The sequence below is a fragment of the Pteronotus mesoamericanus genome, unplaced genomic scaffold, assembly GCF_021234165.1.
Source record: "Pteronotus mesoamericanus isolate MK-2021 breed Mesoamerican mustached bat unplaced genomic scaffold, CSHL_Meso_final scaffold_21, whole genome shotgun sequence".
Lineage (NCBI taxonomy): Eukaryota > Metazoa > Chordata > Mammalia > Chiroptera > Mormoopidae > Pteronotus > Pteronotus mesoamericanus.
The window spans coordinates 27174338-27198132 of NW_026555310.1; the positions used below are offsets into that span (position 1 = coordinate 27174338).

Here is a 23795-nt window from a genome sequence, read left to right on the forward strand (position 1 = left end):
CAGAATAAGTATTACTCAGTTTTCTCATCTCTAAAATGGCGATAATGCCTCCAGTTAAAATCAGTTGAGAGGACTATATGATAAATAAAAGTAAATGTGTTTTGTAAAGTAAGCAAATTTGTTTTGTAAAGCCTCAAAAATAGACCATAAAGCTTGACTTTTAATGTAATTTCTCAATTAATCTATTCATTTAATATTTATTTAACAATTACTGTGTTCCAACCTATATTAGGTGCCTATCCTCAAGAAATCTATATTACAATGGAGTAAACAGAAAAGTAAACAGGAAATTTTTGTAAGTAATAAGAAATTAGTGCAAAGTGGTTAATACTTATTTTTATAATTTGGGCCTCTTAATTTAGCTGATACCAAGTTGCTTTTAGAAGGATCACCTAATCCAGACTTGAAGCATCAGTAATGACTTCCTAGAAGAGATAATCTCTGATGTGAGAACTAATTTAATAGATTTCTTACATGAAAGCTGAACTTCATTGTGAGAGCAATGAGGACTCACTTAAAAGTCAGAAAATAACAAATTTGCATTGCTTAATTGCTAAACTTTGTAAAGTACTTAGCACAGAACATAGTATATAGTTGCTCAATAAATTTCAAAACAAGGCTCAATTATAACATTATTATTATAATTTATTTAGTATATAGGTGTTCAATTATAGAATAAATGCTCAGTAAATTAAAAATATTAATATTGATATTAAAAGTTCTCTATAATAAGTGAAATGGGATTAGAATAATGAAGTCCATTAGGTTTCACTTTGTATGTCCTCTATAAGCAAATAAAAAGGAATCATTTTTACAATCATTCTCAATTGCGTAGGCTAACAGGAAAAGGAAAAATAAGTCAGCATTAACTCAATAATTGATTAATTGTCTTAGATACGCTCATATTCTAGATATACCTGCATAAACTCCAACTAGACAGTTTTATTGTTTTAGAATATCCTCAAATATCCTCAGCCATTTATAATCTCTTCAGCCATGTACCTACTGGTTGATCTATTTATTGTTTCATTCAAGAAGTACAATATCTAGTATGTACTCAACACGCTATTCTAAGCATTGGCAATGCTGAGAAGAAATGATACTGCCTCTAACAGGGAGTCATATATACAGATAATCAACATGAGATGATTACTATCATGAAGATATACACTAAATATAAAAGAAATATAAAACAAGAGGACCTAAATCTTCCTCGTAGTAAATGGGAAAATTTCACAGAAGAGGTGACATTTGACTTGGCTCATAATGTAGAACTAAGAGTACTATCAGAATAGGTACAAAACAAAGAATTCAAGTTAGATAAGACAGAAATGCAGTGACACTGAAGAATAAAAATACTTATGGTTTCAACTTCTAAGTATGATTACATTCAAAATAATTATCAGTCACTGTGGCACCAGGCACTGACCAATTAGAATGGAAGCAGGCTTTAAGACCCCCTACTTTGTCAGATATTAATCTCCTAGTTGGAGGATTGTGGAGAGGTTCAGAAGTTCTTCAGCTGGGGACTGAGGCAGACCCCAGTGTAGGAGTAGTATTCAGGGGTGGAGCAGATACTTACCGATCAGTACTGAAGGATTTCCATATAGTATTCACCATTGTGGCCTTATTTATACATGCTATCTGAATATGCCTCTAGAAAAAGATGCTAAATTAAAACAAGATGAATTTCTCATGGAAAACAATCCAAAACACAAAAAGAAAAAAAAATACCTAAAATAATAAACATAAATAAATGATTTTCAGTTGTAACAATTGAGCAGAAATTGAACAAGGAAAACATAACTTTTGAAAAATACCTTAAACTCAAAAAAGGAATAGCTGAAAAGGAAAACTGAAGTTTTCTAAGTTCTATAATATAAGAGAAAGCCTAATAGAGTGCTTACAAAAATGGACTCTGAAGGCCTACTACCTGAATTGGAAATTTCTCTACTTCTTACTTGTTGCATGTTCCAAACTTCTCTATGCAAATGGCTCCTGAAATATAAAATGGGGGTGATAAAAAATAGCTGCTCTCTGGTAAAGCTTTTATGAAGATTAAATTCTGGTTAAACACTTTATGCAATATTGGGTATATAATAAGTGTTAGGTAATAGTAATCATGTACTTGTCAGAAAATTAATTGGACAAACATAGCTCAGTTTGAGCAGTTTCTATCTGCACATCCTAGACTACAATTAAGAAAGACTATGAATTAACCACAACCTGATAATTTGTATTATTTTCCTCCAATTTGAACTGAAGTGGTAAACAGGCAAACTTGGGAAAACTCAAGAAAAAATCTCTTGGGAATAGCAAGTGTGATAAACAGGCTTCTAAGATGATTTTTACCCCTTTGTGTTCATACCCTGTATAATCCTCCTCCCTTGATTATAGTCAGAACCCATGACTTGCTTCCAGCCAACAGAATATGGGAAAGGTGAATAAATTTTGCAGATGTCCTTAAAGTCCCAAATAAATCAATTTTGAGTTAACCAGAAGAGAGATTATTTTAGCTCTGACCAGTGTAGCTCAGTTGGCTGGGTGTCATCTGCAAAGCAAAATTTCACTGGTTCAAATTCCCAGTCTGGGCACATGCCTGTGTTGCAGATTTGATCCCCAGTTGGGTGCCTACAAGAGACAACTGATTGCTGTTTCTCCCTCACATCAATGTTCTCTCCCTTTCTTTCTCCCTCCCTGCTGCTCTCTAAAAATAAATAAAAGCTTAAAAAGAGAGAGAGAGAGAGTTTATCTTTGTGGACCTGACTTAATCTGGAAAAATTCCTTTGAAAAAGGAACTGGGCCTTCCCTGAAGAAAGATTATCCTTGCTGGCTTGATGAACTAAGCATCATGTTGAGAAGCTGATGTGGAAAGTTACAAGTGTCCTTCAGGATCTTTGGGTAGCCTCTAGGACCTCAGGGTGGACTTCAGTCAACAGCCAGCAAAAAAAGGAAGGACTACCCTAGCCAGTGTGGCTCAGTTGGTTGGAGCAGCATCCCATTAACTGAAAGGTCACAGGTTTGATTCCAAGTCAGGGTACATACCCAGGTTGAGGGTTTGATCCCCAGTCCGGACACGTATGAGAAGGCAACCTAATCAATGTTTCTCCCACATCTCTCTCTCTCTCTCTTCCTCTCTTTCTCTCTCTCTCTCTCCCTCCCTCTCTCCCTCTCCACCCCTTCCTTCCCACCCTCTCCCTCTCCTCCCTCTCTCCCGCCCTCTCCCTCTAAAAGCAATGAAAAAATGTCTTTGAATGAGGATTTTAAAAAGGTAGGACCATCAGTTGTATGGCCATAAGGAAATAAATTCTACCAACCAACAAAATGAGCTTGGAAGCAGTTTAACCCATCAATCTTTCAGATGAAAATGCAGCCCAAATAACACCTTAATTTAACCTTGTAAGTCTATGAGCAGAGGATTCATCTAAGACAGACTCAAACTCCTGGTACACAGAAACTAAAATAATAAATGCATGTTATTTTAAGTTACTAAATTTGTGGTAATTTGTTAGTTAGAAATAGAAAACTAATACAAGAAGTCATCATCTGCCCCATCTGTCCCTGAGGAGTGGGCTTCCCAAGAGTATCCTGGCAGCCACGGGTGAGGAGGCTTTAAAAAAAAAAAAAAAGGCACTTAACTAGCACTCATAAAAAGGATAGAACCAGTACTGAGATTAAACCTGGGCAAGAGGGCCCTCTGTCCTAATCCCCATATTTTAAGGAATCATGCATTTAAAAAGAACACATATATGCCTTTGTCACTCAGAATTTGACCCTCAGCAACTACCATTTTGGGAACTGTGACCTTACACATCTGTTCTCTTAATATTATGAGACTATATCTCCATATTTCTTGCTCTGTGTCCTCCAAAAGCAACTATCAGAATACTGTGAAGGTCAGTGTGTTGAGGCGCATACTCAGCTTTAGAACATGTAAATTTTGCGTGGCCAAATAACTCATTTAAGAAAAATAAACTTCTCAGATTCTTCTTCTCTATTAGTACAGATTCAATTGATTTTTGTGTAACAAAGTCATTTGCCAGAAGTGTCAAGCCTCCATTTTCTTCCTTGTTTACATGTTCCAGTTTGTGTTTCTGTAGATACTCGTAAGTTATGTAGTACTCCCAACATTTGTACATAATTTTTGGAAATTATTTGAAATAGTAAATCATATTACTCATATCTATCTGCATACCTTACATGTAGGTATTTATGCAACATAAAAGAAATATATTCATTTTGAAAATTAGCAAATAAGTTACATTAAATTCTAGACTTGCCAATTATTTCATTTTAATAAAAATATTCCTGAACAAGTGGATCAAAGAAGAAATCAAAAGAGAAATTAAAAAAATACCTTGAGGCAAATTAAAATAGAAATACAGCATACCTATTTTAGAGGATGCAGGGAAAGCAGTTCTAAGAGGGAAATTTATAGCATTAAATGCCTACATCAAGAAACAAGAAAAGCATCAAACAACATAACTTTACACTTCAAGGAACTAGAAAAGTTAAAGAAATGAAGCCCGAGGTTAGCAAGAGGAAGGAAATAACAAATATCACAGTGGAAATAAATGAAATAGAGACCAAAAAATCAATAGAAAAGAGCAATGAAATTAAGAGCTTTTTTTAAAAAATAAAAATTTGATACACATTTAGTTAGACTGATCAAGAAAAAAGAGAGAGGACTCAAATAAATTAAATCAATAATGAAAGAGGAGGTGTTATAACCACAGAAATAACAAAGGATCATAAACCACTACTGTGTATAATTATATGCTCACCCCCTCCAAAAAATTGGGACAACCCAGAAGAAATAGATAAATGCCTAGAAATATACAACCTACCAAAACTAAAACATGAAGAAAGAGAAAATCCAAACACACCAATTACTAGTAAGGAGATTGAATTAGTAATCAAAATCTCTCAGAAACAAAAGTCCAGAACCAGATAGCTTCACCAATTAATTCTACCAAACATTTCAAAATGAATTAATGCCAATTTTTCTTAAAATTTTTGAAAAAGTAAAAGAGGAGGGAACACTTCCAAGTTCATTTAAGAGGCCACCATTAACCTGATAACAAAACCAGACAAGGACACTGCAAAATAAGAAAATTACAGGCCAATATCCTAGATACATAGAGATGCTAAAATCCTGAACAAAATATTAGCAAAGTGTATTCAACAACACAGAAAAACTATCACACGCCATTTTGAAGTGGAATTTATTCCAAGGATGCAAGGATGGTGCTACATCTGCACATCAATCAATGTAATATACCACATTAGCAAAATGAAAGATAAAATAAAGTGATCCTCAGTAGATGCAGAAAAAGCTTTTAACAAAATTTAGCATTCATTTATGATAAAAAAAAAAGTCAACAGAATGGATAGAAGGAACTCAGCTCAACATAATGAACACCACATACAACAAACACACAGCTAACATCTTGAGGGGTGAAAAGCTGAAAGCTTTTCCTCTAAGTACAACAAAACAAGGATGCCCACTCTCAGCACTTTTATTCTAAGTATTACTATTATAAGTATTATATACATAATTATAAGTCTTAATATTATAAGCCTTAGCCACAGCACTTAGTCAGTAAAAAGAAATAAATGGTATCCAACTCAGAAAGGCAGAAGTAAAACTATTGCTATTTGCATATGACCTGATATTGTATATAAAAAACTCTAAAGACTTCACCAAAAGAAGTGTCGAGATTAATAAGTAAATTCAGTAAAGTCACAGGATATAAAATCGATATATTAAAAAGCTGTGGCATTTCACACTAATAACAAAACTATCAAAAAGAGGAATTGAGAAAATCTCATTTACAATTGCATTGAAAAGTATAAAATACTAAAAATAAATTTAACCAAGTGGAAGAACCTGTTCACTGAAAATTATAAAACAATAATGAAAAATTGAAGAGAACACAAATAAGTGGAAAAATATTTTATGCTTATGGATTAGAAGAATTAATATTGTTAAAATGTTCATGCTACACAAAACAATCTATAAACTTAATTCAATCCCTATCAAAATTCAAAGACATTTTTCACAGAAATAGAACAAATGGTCTGTAGATTTGTATGGAACCATGAAGAACCCTAAAGATGCAATGCAAAATTGAGGGAAAAAAAAAAACTGGAAGCATCACAGTCCCTATATTGCAAAGCTATAGTTATCAAAACAGTATGGTATTTGCATAAAAACAGACACACAGATCATGAAACAGTTTAGAGAGGCCAGAAATAAACCGAAACATATATGGTCAATTTATTATTACAAAGGAGCCAAGAATATACAATGGGGAAAGAACAGTCTCTTCAATAAATGATATTTGGAAATCTGGACGGCCATATGCAAGGGAATGAAAATGAACCACTTTCTTACACCATACACAAAAATTAACTCAAAATGGATTAAAGACTTGAAAATAAGACTGGAACCATAAAACTTCTAGAAGAAAACATAAGTGGTAGAATTCTTGACATCAGTCTTAACAATAATTTTTTTGATTTGACACCAAAAACAAAGAAGACAAAGGCAAAAATAAACAACTGGGACATACCGGAAGAGGCTACCAAAAACTGCTCCTCTTGATAATGCTAGACTAGGCACTGTGGCAGCAGCAATGGCCTCATCAGAAAGCCCAAGGGACCAAAGGACCAGTCCCAACATCATGGATTTTGAGACAGACCTGGAGACCAGTTCATGTAGGAATATAGCGCATCAGAAGGCCACCCCTGGAGCTCACCTGGCCTTTCTTATCAACCATGCTTTTGGGAAACAACTTTCCCTAGCAACACACCCAGTGCTACCCTAGCCCCCACCCCTAATCTAGGACATGTCATCTCTCCAATGAAGACCTACATCTTGTTCTGTGGGGAAAGCCAGCCCCATCTGACTCAGAAAGGTCCCATGGGTGGGTGGCCCTTTGCCTAGGCCAGGGGCACCCTGCCACCCTGCAGAGGGACAGTGGCCCCAGCTTCCTCCCCAGTCAGCCCATAGTGTTGTTGCCAGGAGGCTCCTGAAGCCAAGGGAGCCCATGAAGACAGTGCCCTCAAGATCTTCAGCTTGGGAAACAGTCATGGTCTTGCTCAAAGATTTCTCCTCCTGTGTCTGTGGGCAAGCAGATTAACTGGAAGAGCCTGACCATGGAAAGAGGGGGTTGGCATGCCAGGCTCAAGTGTCCAGGGGATGCAATTCCCAGGATCCACTCTTGCTTTGCCAGGATCAGCAAAATGACAGGGAAGACACCACAGCTTTCTTGGAGCTTATATTCTTGGAGTGGGAATTTGGGTGATGGGAGATTGTGAACAGTGAAAAAAAATAATAAAAATAAACAAGTGGGATTACTTCAAACTAAAAAGTCTTCGCAGTAAAAAAGGAAACTGTCAACAAAATGAAAAGGCAGCCTACAGGACAGGAGAAAATACTTGTAAATCATATACCTGATAAGGGATTAATACCCAAAATATATTAAACTCAAAGCAAACTCAAAGCAAAAAAAAAACAAAAAAACAAAAAAAACCCTCAATCGAATTTAAAAATGGGCAAAGGATATTAATAGAAATTTTTACCAAAGACCTACAGGTGGCCAACAATACATGAAAAAGTGTACTAATTATTAATCATCAGGAAAATGCAAATCAAAAGCACAATGAGATATAATTTGACACAGTAAAATGGCTATTATAAAAAAAGACAAGAAATAACAAGTGTTGACAAAGATGTGGAGAAAAGGGAGCCTTCATGCACTGTTGGTGGGAATGTAAATTGGCATAGCCACGTAATTAAACAGTATGGAGGTTCCTCAAAAAATTAAAAATAGAACTACCATATTATCCAGCAATTCCTCTTCTGTGTATTTATTCAAAGAAAATTCAAACACTTGACTTCAGGTCAAGATGGCAGAGTAGGTAAACACACCTCCTCCCACAACCACATCAAAACTACAACAAAACTACAGAACAACCAACATTCAGAACTGCCTGAAATCTAGCTGAATGGAAGTCTTGTAACTACAGAATTATAGAAAAGGCCACATCAAGACTGGTAGGAGGGGCAAAGAAGCAGAATGGGCTGGTCCCATTCCCACATGTGATAGATAAAAATCAGGAGGGATATCTGGGCTATGGAAGTCCCCCTTGAAGAGTGAAAGGTCCCAGCCCCACACCCAGTCCCCATTCCAAGTTTTCAATGCCAGAAAGAGAAATCCTTATAACTTCTGGTGGTAAAAACCAGTAGGGATTGAGGCAGAGGGAAATGGATGCTTCTGGAGTCCCATGTACTTCCTTCTTAAGGGGCCACACACAGACTAACTCAGACTTACTCCCTCTGAGTTCCAGCACAAGGACAGCAGTTTGAAAGGCACCAGACATTCAGTGAGGAAATGAATTGTTTGTATCAGGGTGAGAACTGTAGGGGCAATTTTCTCCCAGAGAGAATTGCTTGTACATGCTATTGTTTCTTTGATGAGTCCTCCCCTAAAGAGCTGGCAGGCTGGCACCATATCTGTGACTCCATCAACCCCGATCACACTGTTTGCCCTGCCCTGTTAATTCCCTGAGGCCTTGCCCCCCTCAACTTTTGGGTCCACCTAAGCTGTTTCCAGTGGCCTTTTCATACAAAGGGCTTGTTTTGGCTCATGCTTCACATTTTCCTAAAATCTTTCCAAAAAACAGCACCTGGCCTCAGTAAGCCCTGTACTTCTAGCTAAGTGGGACCAGGCCCGGCACTGGCAGCAGCCAGCCTTGGTTCATAGATCGGCCTGTCCTGGGCATCTCCAAGCCCAGCACAAGTAGCAGCCATCTGCAGATCGCTTTGTATCTTATGCCTTGTGTCTCTCATTGAAACACAGGCAGTGGCTGACCTTGGCCTGCACTTCCTGGGAAACCCCAGAGCCAGAGCACCCAGTGGATAGCCTCAGACCACATTGAAACACCACCACCCAACCATCTTCACAAGCCAAACACTCAAGGGGCAGGTTCAACTGGCATCAGAGCCTGCTGAAGTAAGTCCAGCTTTATGGGATAGGCCCTAACACAGCTAATCCCCCACAGTAATGGTAGGTCAGTGGTCAGTGTTTGCAGCCAGTCCTTGCAGCTCATCAGCCTGGGAGTAAATCCCTCCCATTGACCTGCCAACAACAATCAAGACTCAACTACAGGAGGAGGGTGTACAGCCCACATAAGGGGTGAACCTCACATACCCAAGCTTGGGTAACCAGAGACACTATGCTACTGGACTCTACAGAGCACCTACTACATTAGACCACTCTACCAGGCCTGGCCCAGACATAGAATGAGACATAGAGATAAAATGAGGAGACAAGAAACATAGCCCAAATGAAAGAACGGAACTCTGGGAAAAAAGAACTAAATAAAATGGAGACAAGCAATCTACTAGATGCAGAATTCAAGACACCGATTTATGGATGTTCAGGGAACTTAGTGAAAACCTCAACAGCATAAAAAAACCAGTCAGAGGGGAAGCATACACTAACTGAAATGAAAAATTACATACCAGGGAAACAACAGTAGAGTAGAGGAAGCCAAGAATCGAATCAAAAAAGTAAATCAACAAAGTAAAAAGAATCTTAAAAAAATGAGGGTAGTGTAAGGACCCTCTGGTACAACTTCAAGCATACCAACATTTACATCATGGGGGTGCCAGAAGGAGAAGAGAGAGAGCAAGGAATTGAAAACCTACTTGAAAAAATAATGACAGAAAACTTCCCTAACTGCGCGAAGAAAACAGACATGCAAGTCCAGGAAGCACAGAGTCCTAAACAAGATGAACCCAAAGAGGCCCACACCATAGCACATAATTAAAATTCAAAAACTTAAAGACAGAGAATCTTAAAAGCAGCAAGAGAAAATCGGTTACCTGTGAGGGAGATCCCATAAAACTGTCAGCTGATTTCTCAACAAAAACTTTGCAGGGCAGAAGGAATTGACAAGAAATACTCAAAGTGATGAAAAACAAGGGCCTACAACCAACATTACCCAGCAAACTATCATTTAGAATCACAAGACAGATAACTTTCCAGACAGGGAAAAGCTAAATGAGTTTATCACCATTAAACCAGTATTATATGAAATGTTAAAGGGTATTCTAGAAGGAGAAGGAGAAGAAGATGAAGGGAGGGGGAGGAGGAGAAAAAGAAACTATGAACAATCAAATAGCAATAAATATACATCTATCAACAATTGAATCTAAAAAACAAATAAGCAAAACAGAAACAGACTCATAGAGAACATTTTGACAGTTGTCAAATGGGAGAGGGGATGGGGGATGGGCAAAAAAGGTTAAGGGATTAAGAACCACAGATTGGATGTTACAGGATAGTCATGGGGATGTAAAGTACAGCATAGAGGATATGATCACTATTCTAATAACTATGCATGGTGTCAGATGGTGTGAGATTTATTGGGATGATCACTTATTAAGTTATGCAATATCTAATCACTGTGGTATACATGTGAAACTAGTAAAATAATGTATGTCAACTGTAATTGAAACTAAAAAAATGATAAAGAAAATTCAAACTAACTCAAAAAGATATATGCACCCCCATGTTCATTGCAGCATTATTTCCATAGACAAGACATGGAAGCAACCTAAGTGTCTGTAAATGAATGAATGTATAAATAGGTCATGTTATATACACATAAATAGAATATTATTAAGCCATAAAAAGAAGGAAATTTTGCCATTTGTGACAACATGGATGGACCTTGGTGGCATTTTTTTAAATGAAATAAGTCAGACAAATCAAATACTTTATGAACTCATATATGGAACCTAAAAAACACCAATAAAATAAAAAACTAAACTCATAGATAACAGATGGTTATCACAGGTGTGTAGTCAGGGGTGAGCCAAATGAGTGCACAGACTCAAAAAGTACAAACTTCCAGTTATAAAAATAAACAAGTCATGGGGATATAATGTACATCATGGTGATTATAGTTAATAATATTGTATTATATATTGCTAATAGAATAAATCTTAAAAGTTCTTATCATATGTAAAGAAAATTCTAACTGGTGATGGATGTTAACTAGATGTATTGTGGCAGTTATTTCACAATATATACAAATAATGAATCATGTTGTACACCTGAAACTGATAAATGTTACATGTCAATTTATCGCATTTTTTAAAAATTAAAAACTTTTGTGCATCAAAGGACACTATCAAGAGAGTGAAAAGACAGCCCAACTATTGGGACACCCTGGGTTGCAGGTTGGGTTCCCAGTTGGAGGTGTGCGAGAGGCAACTCTTTCTCTTGCACATCCAAAGTTTCTCTCCCTCTCTTCCTCCCTCCCTTCCCCTCTCTCTAAAAAACAAATAAGATTAAAAAAAAAAAGAGAGAGAATTCCTACAACTCAACAACAAAACCCAATTCAAAAATGGGAAAAGGATTTGAATAGATACATCTCAAGATATACAAATAAGCACATAAAGAGATGCTCAACACCCTTAGTCAATGTGAAAATGCAAATCAAAACCACAATGATGTATCACATCACTCTAGTTAGGAAAGGAAAGAGAAAGGAAGAGGGAGGAAGGAAGTGAAGGAGGAAGGGAGGGAGGAAGACAAGAATATGAAGAAATTGGAATTCTCCATGCAATGGTGGTGGGAATGTAAAATGGGAAAGCACTCATGGAAAACAGTTGGGCATTTCAAGAAGTTAAACACAGAATTACCATAGATAAAGCAATTTTATTCCTAAGTTATATTTCCAGTAGAATTGATAGAAGAGGCTCAAAGAGATACTTGTACACAAATGTTTACAGTAGTATTAGTCACAATGGCCAAAAGGTGGGGAAAAGACCCAAGTCCATCAACATATGAACAGATAAAATGTGGTATATACATTCAATGGTATATTATTCACCCATAAAAAGTAATGAAACTCTGATATATGCTACCACATGGATGAACCTTGAAAACATTATGCTAAGTAAAATAAAGCAGACACCGAAGGACAAATAATGTTTCCACTGAGATGAAGTACCTAAACTAGGCAAATTCATGGGGCTATAAAGTAGAATAAAGGTTACTGGGGGCTTCAGGACCTGGGAAATGAAGAGTTACCTTTCAGTGAGTACAGAGTGTCTATTGTGGTAAAGTGAAAATTTTCTGAAAATGGACAGTGGATATGGTTGCCCAAAATTGCAGGTGTACTGAATGCTACTTAATTTACATTTAAATATGGTTAAACTGGTAAGTTTAATGTATATCTTCCCATGATTTAAAAAAAGAACAAGATTTTTGATATTATAAATGTTATTACCAACATTTTAATAATTAAAGTATTTTATAATGTTAACTTGTCAAATTCAAGACAGATAAAGGGTAGAAGAGGAAAAAAATTCTAAAGAAGAGTATCAATCCAGGAGGTTCAGCATCTGTCTAGTAGTTAAAAATAAACAAAAGATCTAAGAGAAAGAAGGAAAATTTCAAGATATATGAAAAGAAAATTTCCCTATCTTAAAGGATACAAGAGTCCAAATTCAAAGGGTTTATTGAAATTCAGTGCAAAAACAAGAGACATATAACCTAGGCCCTTCACTTTGAAGTTTCAAGACCTTGGGAATAGCGTAATGATCCCAAAAGTTTATGGCAGTATGAGTGCAGGGGGATAATAGGCCACTTACATAGTATCAAAAATAAAAATATTAAACTCTTCAATTATAATATTGGAAGCTAGGGGAAATTTTGAAGTATCTTCAAATTTCTGAGTGAAAATGCTTCTCAGAATTAAACTTTATAACTAAATTATCAAAAATGAAGCTATGAAGCTGGAATAGATCTTTTCAGAGACACAAAATTTCAAAACTTCACCTTTTACTTTTGGTCAAGATGGCAGGTTAGATAAACCCTGTGCAAGTTTCCTCCTATGACCATATCAAAATTACAGCCAGTCTACAGAACAACTGTCATTGAGAACAGCCAGAAGACTGTTCCTATACACAAATCCTAACTAACACAAATCCTATAACTAAGTATATAAAGAATAAGCCATGTTGAAATTGGTAGGTGGGGTAGAGAGGCAAAAACGGCTGATTCCACACCCCAGTCTTGTGTTTGATAATAAGAAGGGATATCTCAGTTGAGGGGGTCCCCATGACCCAGGGTAAGAAACAAGGGGTCTCAGCCCCACACCATGCTGCACCAGTGCCAGAAAGAGAAGTCCACAAAACTTCTTTTTCTCTTTTCAATTAGCACTAATTGAGCCTCAGATAAACCTCACTGGCTACATACTGCCAGTACTCAAAGCTAGTCCCCATAGCTTCTGGCTGAGAAAACCAGTGGTGATAGTAGCTGAGGGTTTGTGGCTGAGACAGAGGCCTTCCAGAGACCCAGGTGTTCTTCTTAAAGGGCCAGAGCACAGACTTGTTTGCTGATGGACTCACTCACTCAGCTCCTGTGCTGGAGAAGCAGCTCAAAAAGCAACAGTGACATATTGGGACAAGCCGAATTGTCTGGATTCAGGGCAAGGGCTAGAGTGGCAGCATTCTTTCAGAAGTGCTGGCAGAAGCCATTATTCCCTTGTTGAGCACCTCCACTGACCTAGCATGCAGACACAAGCAGGCTCCATAGCTGAATCTTCATCAACATGACTAACATTGTTCACCCTGTATTAGTGATACCCTGAGACCCCACTCCACCACACTTTCAGACCCACCCAAGTGGCTCCCTGTAGCTTTTACAGTAAAAGACCCATCTTGGCTCATGCTGTGGAGTTTCCCAATATCTCCCAAAGGTTTACAAACTCTGAACAAGTAGCATCTGGCCTGAGCATGCTCCATACCTCTTGCTAAGCAGCCATAAGCCTGGCACCAGTGGCAGGCAGCCTCATTTTACAGCTTAGTCACTCTCTAGCACCTCCAATACCAGCACAAGCATCAACCATCTGCTGATCACTTTGTAGTACATACCAAGTGACCCCAGGCCAGGCACAAGCAGTTGCTGACTTTGGCCTGCACTAGAACCCATTCCAAGAGTCCTCAGAACCAACACATCTAGTGGTCAGCCTCAGACCACAGCAGAGCACCAGCCAACCACCTCCTCAAGTGACACACCAAAAGGGCAGACTCAGCAGATGCCAGAGCCCTGCCAAAGTGAATCAAGCTCCATAGGGTCAGTCCCTGCACAAGAAGCTCCTATACTGTATTGATGGCCATTCCTCACAGCCAATCATCCTAAAGGGCAATTCCTCCCATTCCTATACCAATCAAGGCTCAAATGCAACGGGAGGTACACACACCCCCCACAAGACCACACCTAGAACACCCAGATTGGTAACCAGGAAGACTATGCCACTGGGCCCCATAGGACACTTACTACATAAGGCCACTCTACCAAGATCAGGAGATGTAGCAGCTCTACCTAATATAGAAACAAACACAGGAAGACAGCCAGAATGAGAAGACAAAGAAACATGTCCCAAATAAAGGAACAGAACAAAACTCCAGAAAAAGGAATAAACAAAATGGAGATGAGCAATCTACTGGATGCAGAGTTAAAAACACTGGTTATAAGTATTCTCAATGAATTTAGGGAAAGGCTAGATGATCCAACAGAGAAATAGGAAATATAAAAATAGAGATAGAAAACAAAAAAGAACCAGTCATATGAAGAATACAATAACTGAAATGAAGAATACATTGAAGAGAGTCATCAGTAGATTAGATGAAGCAGAGGATCACATCAGTGACCTGGAAGACAAAGTAGCAGAAAACACCCAATTAGAATAGAAAAAAAAATTCCAAAAGAATGAGGATAGTTAGTTTAAGGGGCTTCTGAGCCAATATCAAGTGTCCCAACATTTTCAACATAGTGTTACCAGAAGGAGAAGAGAGAGTACAAGGAACTGAGAACCTATTTAAAGAAATAAAGGTGGAAAACTTTCCTAACCTGACAAAGAAAATAGACATACAAGTCCAGGAAGCACAGAGAATCCCAAACAAGATAAACCCAAAAAGGCCCACACCAAGTCACATCATACAATAATTAGAATGCTAAAGGTTAGACAATATTTTTTTAAGATTTAATTTATTTATTTTAGAGAGAGGGGAAGGGAAGAAGAAAAAAAGGGAGAGAAACAATGATGTGAGAGAGAAACATTAATCAGTTGCCAAATAGAGAATCTTAAAAAGAGCAAGAGAAAAGCACTTAGTTACCTACAAGGATGCTCCCATAAGACTGTCGGCTTATTTCTCAACAGAAACTATGCAGGCCTGGGGAAAGGGCACAAAATATTTGAAGTGATGAAAAACAAGGATATATACCCAAGATTACTCTACCCAGCAAAGCTGTATTTAGAATCAAAGTACAGACAAAGAACTTCCCAGATAAGAAAAAGCTAAAAGAGTTCATTATCACAAAACCAGTATTACAAAAAATGTTAAAGAGACCTCTTTTAGAGGAAAGGAGAAAAGATTTTAAAAATGCAACAAATAAAATGGTAATAACTACATATCTATCAATAATTACTTTAAATGTAAATGGATTAAATTCTCAAATCAAAAGACATAAGGTGGTTATATGGAGAGGAAGAAAAGATCCATACATATGCTGTCTATGAGACCCTCTTCAGATCAAAAGACACACACAGACTGAATGTAAAGGGATAGAAACGATATTTCATGCAAATGGAAATTTTAAAAATTTGGGGTAGCAATACTTATATCAGACAAAAATAGACTTTAAAACCAAGGCTATAACAAGTAACAAGCAGGACTGAGCAACTCCAATTCTGGGTGTTTATCTGAAGAAACCCAAAACACTAATTCAAAAAAGACATATGCATCCCTATGTTCATTGCAGTATTGTTTACAATAGCCAAGATAAAAAAGTAACCTAGATATCTATTGACAGACAAGTGGATAAAAAGGTGATACATGCATACAATGGACTATTAAAAAGCCATGAAAATGAGTGGAGTCTTGCCATTTGCAGCAACATGGATGGACTTAAAGGGTGTTGCATTGGGTGGAGTTAGTCAGAGAAGGAAATATGCCATGTGATATTGTTTATATTTGAGATCTAAAAAAACAAAATAAGTGGACAGACAAGGAAGAAGCAGACTCATAGATATGGAGAATGTTTTCATGGTTGTCAGATATGAGGGGATTGGGGGATGGGTGATTAAGGGAAAAGGATTAAGATGTGCAAATTGCTGGTTATAAAAATGCTCACTGGGATGTAAAGCACTGCATAGGGAATAAAGTCAATTATATTGTAGTAGCTATGTACAGTGCCAGATGGGACTAGACTTATTGAGGTGAACACTTTGTAAGTTATATTAATGTCTAATCATTATGTTGTATAATTGAAACTAATATAATATTGGATGTCAACTGTAATTGAAGAATTAAAAAATATTTTAAAAAATTTTACCTCTCATGTATAAGAGAATCTTAATCAGAATGCCATCTAACAAAATGAGGACATTAACCAAAAAGAAGGGATAGGTTCCAGGAAAAAAAAATGGGAGGATAAATGAAAAGGAAAAGAACAAGTCATGATTGGAGCAGAACAGGAGAGGATGTTTGGGAGACACCTCCACAGGGCAATAATGGAAATTTTAGATAATCTGATGCCTTAGACCACATGAAAATCTGTTTTTAGAAGATGTTTAAGGATGTGGGAAAACAATTCTCAATAAAAAGAACAAAAAACATATGAAATACGGGGCAGTTGCTATCCATAAGAAAAACTGATTTAGAGAAAAACAGAAATATAATCTTAGGACACTATTTGGTTCAACAACCAATAGTATTTACCTACTCCAAATAAGGTAAATATTGGATGTTGAATTCATAATGCTTTAGCTATGTTGCAAGAATAAAGGGAAGAATGGTACAGAAGGATGGGGTATGAGTGAGAAGAATCCTAATCTACCATACGAGTAAGTTAATAAATAAATGGGTAAACAAAGAGATGGTAATATATGAATGTCACTTAGAAATATGTAGCCAAATAGCGGACAGATCTTAAGAATTATAAGTGGTTGATTTTAGAGAAAGGGGTGGAGTAGGGAGGGAAGGGGTAGCAGAGTGCTATTTTCATTTTTTTAATATAAACTTTTAGCACTATTAGATTTTTTAAAACTATCTGCATGTATTAGTTTGGTAAAAATAAAAATGATTAATTTTAATAAATAATTTCAACAAAAGGATAAATGAAATTATGGTAAAAGAATGAAACTATTAAATATCCAACTATCAACAAATATCGTTTCCACAATCACTAGCACAATGACAGCACTGCACTAAATTATGTATGCAGCAGATACTCTTTTGGTTGGAGGAATTTCTTAAAGTAGAACTTTTCTAGTCTTTTATACACGTTAAGCAATGTTCCTATTTAACTGCTGTGCATTGAGCTGTAGAATAGAATAAGTAGATAAGGTATTAAATGTCTGGAATAAAATTGCAGAGTCCAAATGTACAAAGTGAAAAAATATCCTCAATAAAGGGACTATCACAAAAGAGCATCACCCTGACCAGTGTGGTTCCATTGGTTGGGATCATCCCACAAAGCAAAAGTTGGCAGGACTGATTCCTGGTCAGGGCACATACCTGGATTGCAGTTCAGTCCCCAGTCAGGGTGTGAGAATCAACTGACTGATGTTTCTCTCTTGCATCAGTGTTTCCCTCTTTCTCTCTCTCTTCCCCTTTACATAGATGATAGATAGATAGATTGATTGATTGATTGATAGATAGATAGATAGATAGATAGATAGATAAATTCAAAAGGGCATCAAAGCATCTTTTACCTAATTTTTATATTCCAGCTCTTATCCAATCTATATTGATAAAATGATGTTTGGAAAATTAAATTAATTCTCTCTAGTTTCCCTTTGTAGAATTACAGTATTTTCAGTCAAAGTACAAATTAAAAATTGACAATACTACTTTTGTTTGGGACTCTGTGGTAAATGAAAGAGGCTGCTCATGGTCTGAGGAGAAAAAAGATAAATAGCGTTCCAGCCACCCCAGGCTCAAGCTGACAGCACTAATAGCTGAGAAGTTCAGTGTATTTGCATGCCTGTAACCTATAAATGGCACATCAGTGACCCTTAGCACATCATTGTACCTTGGTACATCAGTTAGGATGCTCTCGTCTACAATATGCAAATCAACATTTTTTTCTAATGTAACGAGGCCTGTATTTTAAGCTAGTAGAGGTAGAAAGGAACTAAACTAAAGAAAAATAACAAGGTTTTCAGGATCTTAAAGAGGAATATATGTGTACATATTCAGCAAGGAGATAGTTTTAGAAAGGAGAAGGAATTAAGGAAACTAACATATTATATGCTAGACCCTGTATTAGATGTTTTTAAAAATTGTAATGAATAATATGTAGTAGTTATTATCCCTAATTTAAAATGAAGTACATTCAGTGCTCACTTTGGCAGCACATATACTAAAATTGGAATGATACAGAGAAGATTAAGCATGGTCTCTGCAAAAGGATGACACACAATTTTGTGAAAAAGAAAAGAAAAAAATAAAGTAAAAGTACATTCAGTTTCCAAGGTACAATAAGAGTGGCAATTTGAATCTGTCTTTATGACTATAAATGTTAAGCACAGAGCCAGGCAGTCCATAAAACCTCTTAATGAAAGTTTCTATAGTTCACAGTGTGTTTTTAAATCTGTCCACAGTCAATCTTCCTCCTTCTGATAAGAGAAGTGCATCATTCTGGGTTTGGTGAAAGAAGAAGAATGACTAATAAGTATTAGGATAATAAATAATCACTTGCTTATAAATATTATTTATAGAAATTCATCGCATGGTGGTAAATGATATTTATAACTGCCTCTACTACTCATTACATGTTACCATTTCTCTCAAATGGTTGTGTTTCCTTTTCTGATGAGATGATCCAAACCTTTATTTCTGAAGGGTCTATGCCATTAACAGTCCTAACTTTACTGGTTTGCTGTAGTGTTCCACTAATTTTTATCATAAGATATGGGAGGACTAAGAGGTATCCCAGAGCATTTTCTGTGTTCCAGACATACTTCTCTTTATGCCATTATACAGCAACAGCCTAATTCCACCTTAATAGTATTAATTATCCCATACAGTACTATAATTTCCCTTTGCCTGTTGGTTCATTGAATTGCCCTAAAAGCCAGGTAATTTCCAGTTTAATGGAATTAATGTGTCCATTTGTGGAATGTTTTTCTTTTGGGAATCAATACTTCCAAACCAGCAAAGCCCAAAGTTGTGAGATAGGAAACAAAAAATTCATTAGTGGAACTTTAAGTATAACTACAAAAGGAGGCACACCCATTTCAAGCCCTTGATTTTGAGACAGGAATCCTAGTTTTGTCATGGACTCAGAGTATATACTGCAAACTGGAGGACATATCTCAGCCCTATCCTCTTGATAGAATAACTGAGTCTTCAAAAGGCCATTCTTGGCTTATAATTTCAGCTTGGAGATATAAAGAGATGGAAAGAGTGTCACCCTTACAAAAAGAAAAATAAGATGGGCATTTAATGACTCTTCCTGAACATATATGAGAACTACAGTTACAGAGCAAACAGCCCACCTGAAATCTGGAGAAAGACAGAGAAATACCAAGATCTAACCACTTCATTACTGGGGGCAGATGCTTCCAGATGTCACATAAGCCAGTAAGGAGATGCAGCCAAAAGTTTTTTAATCAAGTGGTTAAGATTAGATGTGGGCTAAAATCAGAGTGATGTTCCTGAGGGGCACAGGCATATAGGGAATTGCAGACTCTGGTAGGTTTTTCCTCCAGGAATCCAACCAGGCTCTCACAAAGAAGAGTAGGGGAAATCCTGAGAAAGATTCCTTCACAGGGCTGGCTGTGGGAGGGAACAGCAGCCACCGCTGAAACCCATCTCTCCTATTTCTTCTATGGAAAAAAAAAAAACAACCTTAGTTCGTAATAGAAAAAGCAACAAAAATTGTAAGACAAAAAAAAAATTCTCTACCCCTAGAGGAGGAGCAGGAAGATAAAATAGGCCTAGTACTACATCTCCAGGACAGATAGGGACACTTAGGAAGTTCACACCTCAAGACTTAAGTTTACAGTGCCCACTTAAAGCCATGTCTTAATCTATGTCATAGAATGCCCCCCTCTTTTTATCCACCACTTCATGTTAAAATGATTTGATTTTTAAAATAATAGCAGAATATGGCTAGAAGAGCTACAAAACGCAGATTCTCCCTTGAAAGCAGTGCAAAGGAAGACATTATGATCAAAATAAAAAACATAGTAATAGAGATGAAAAATGGCTTAGATTAGCTCATCAGTAAACTTAGCACAGGTAAGCAGAGAATAAAAATCCTTGAAGATAGGTCAATAAAAATTACTCAAACTGAAATGCAAAAATTAAAAAAAAAAACAATATCCAAGAGATGTGAGACAATATCAGATGGTCTGATGTATGCATAATTAGAACCCCAGAGGGAGAAGAAAGAACAATCAGAATATTTGGGTAAATAATGGTTCACTTTTAAAAAATTAATGACAAAGAGTAAGTCACAGATTCAAGAAACTCAGAAAACATCAAGCAGAATAAATATCAAAACAATATATCTTAGGTATATCATATTAAAATATCTGCAAATCAAATATCTGCAAACAAAAATGTTGAAGGCATCCAGCAAAAAAGATACATTACCTATGGAGAGACAAGACTTAGAATTATAGCACGTGTCTCAAAAAACTATGCAAACTATAAGAAAATAAAGTGATATCTTTCAAGTGCTGAAAAGAAAAATATCAACCCATAATTCTATACCCAACAAAATTATCCTTAAAAATGAAGAATATATATAAATGTCCTCAGACAAATAAAAACTGAGATAATTAATTGCCAGTAGACCTCCTCTATAAGAAATGTTAAAGTTCTTAAGGGAGAAAGAATATTACATAGGTCAGAAACATAGGTCAACATAAAGAAATGAAGAATGCCAGAAATGTAATAAATGAAGGTAAAATAAAATATTTATTATTCCATAACTTAGTGTTTGAATCATAAGGCCATTCTACCATTTCATTAGGATAGTTATTTTAGGTGATGATAAAGACCAGTCAGTTCTGTAAGATGAACATATCACCACACTTCATTTGCTGCAAACTTGGTTCATTGGCTGGAAGCAATGTTCTTTGAAACATTATGATTAAGCCATCTGTAAATACATGGACTGTGGTGGTTTGGACAGAAGCATTGCAAGAGTTCTGCTTTCAGATAGATGTAGTCAGTCTCACAATGTCTAGTCTCACAGTCTTGCTAGAGGAATGGGTACATTATACATATAGGACAGAACTCCGAATCTCATCCTCAAGGTGTTTGAAACCTGAGATAAACCCAAACAAAATAAACTTGCAATCCAAACCCAGCGGAGCACAACGTCTAAATGGATCAAAGCAATGTCTCTCATTCAAGCCTCCTGACAATAAAAAAATATGCACTTTCTGGGACAAAATAATATTTCAGTCTCCATTAGTTTTTGAATATACAATGTTCAACATGAAATAAAAAATACATACAAATATGAAGGAAAATGTGACTTGTATTCAGGAGAAAATATAGCCATCATAAGCAGACCCAGAGAGTGAGCCATATATTGGGAATTGGCAGACAAGGACTTTTAAATTACTATTATGAATCTGTTAAGGAAAAGAGAAAAAAGATATGTGAAAAGTTGAATTTTACATAAATTAAACAATAAAAATAAATATCAAAAAAGTGGACATTTTGGAACTGTATGATACAATGATTGAAATTAAGAATTTATTGCATAGGTAAACAGCAAACTACACATAGGATAAAAAATCAGTGAACTTGAAGAAAATTCAATATATATTATCCAAACAGAAACACAGGGAAAAGAAGAAGGAAAAGAGAGAAGAATGGAAAAAGAAAAAGATAGAAATTGAGAGAATTTTGGAAAAATCTTTGCCATTAATTTCTTTAAATATTTTTTTGCCGCACACTCTTTCTCCTCTTCTTTAATACCATGTAGATGCATATTAGACATTTTTTATTGTGCCAACGTTTCTCTTATGCTCTGTTCTATATTTTTTTATTCTTGTTTTCATTCTGTGCTTCACAAAGAATTTTTATTTTTAGTCCACTAATAATCCTTTCTGGGCTAATTTGTTGTTGGACTTATCTATTGAGTTGTTAAGGTCAGTTATTGTATTTCAGAGTTTGTGATTAGAAGTTTCATTGATTCCCTTATATATGTTCCAGTTTTATTATTAAATTCTCTATTCTTTCATTGATTTTTGTCCACCTCTACTTTGATTTTCTTGAACATATTATTCTAAAGTCCTTGTGTGCTGTTTTCAATGTCTGGATAAACTGTGGATCTATCTCTGTCCTCTATTTTGTTCTCACATATCTATCTTATGGTCTTGTTATTAGAATACCTAGTAATTTCTCATTGGGTGATAGATATATATAGAAGTAGCAAAATCACTAGAGGATATTGTTTTCTCAAGAGATTTACTCTTCCTTTTTTAAAAATTTATTTTTATTAAGTATAGTTGGTAAACAATCTTATATTGGTTATGTTAGTTTCAAGTGTACAATATAGTGATTTTTACGCCTAAAAATGTGACCACCCCAATAATTCCAGTAATCATCTGTCACTGTGTAAACTTACTACAATATTGTTAACTATATGCCCTTTTCCCTTTTCAACCATCCCCCCTACTCCCTACCTTCTAGTAACCATCCCTTTGGTCTCTGTTTCTATTAGTATTTTTGTTTTTGCTTTGTTTTTATATTTTAAATTTTATTTATTGATTTTTATAGAGATACGAGGGAGAGAAAAAATGTCAATTTGTTGTTCCACTTATTTATGCATTCATTGGTTAATTCTTTAATGTGCCCTGACCTGAAATCAAACCTTCAACCTTGGTTTATCAGGATGACACTCTAACCAACTGAGCTACTCATCCAGGGCCTGTTTTGTTTTGTTTTTAGATTCTACATATAAGTGAAACCATATGGTGTTTGTCTTTGTCTGCCTGACTTGTTTTACTTAGCATAATACCCTCTAGATCCATCCATGTTGTCACAACTGGCAAGATTTCATTATTTTTAATTGCTGCATAATATTCTGCTGTATATATACACCACATCTTCTTTATTCATCTCTCAGTGGATACCTACATTGCTTCCATATCTTGGCTACTGTAAATAATATTGCAATAAACATAGGGGTGCTAGCTGTCTAGATGAATCCTGGAATATCAACCCTCTTGCTTTGTATCCAGAAATAGAAAATTGCCCCAAGACAAAGCATTAATAGAGGATCCTTGATCTACAGTAATACTCTATTTTGTCCCTTGATGTTATACTTTAAGCAATTTAAACTGGAGTGACAATATAATATTTATATTTCAATATTAATATTACTATTTTACAACCCCTAATGAAATAATATATTCAGGAAATAATCATCAATTGGTGCTAAATTCATTAGCTCAATTGTTTAATTTTTGTTCTCAGAAATGCTTTACAATTTTAAAAATTATTGGGGAACAGAAAGTGGTTTCCTTTATGGGAGTTATATCTCTTTAAATTAATCATACTAGATATTAAAACTGATTAAATTTTAAATTTACAAGAATGGCATGTAACCTCTGAAAAACTGCAATTCCTAGGGTCATGGGCTACAGATTGGAAATTATGGCATTAGCAGAAAGATTTTTGCAGGAAACTTTATGAAGAATGGATCAGATCAATATTACCTTAGCTCAAAGCC

General features: G+C 35.9%; 1 non-coding gene and 1 pseudogene across 1 annotated transcript; both read left to right on the top strand.

Annotated features, from left to right (window-relative positions):
• The first annotated feature begins 6638 nt into the window (after positions 1-6638).
• On the top strand, positions 6639-7145 carry LOC129084725 (steroid receptor-associated and regulated protein-like; annotated as a pseudogene).
• Positions 7146-18431: 11286 nt separating this feature from the next.
• LOC129085154 (U6 spliceosomal RNA) lies at positions 18432-18539 on the top strand. Its single transcript, XR_008530658.1, has one exon. It is a non-coding gene; the product is annotated as a U6 spliceosomal RNA (small nuclear RNA).
• Positions 18540-23795: the final 5256 nt, after the last annotated feature.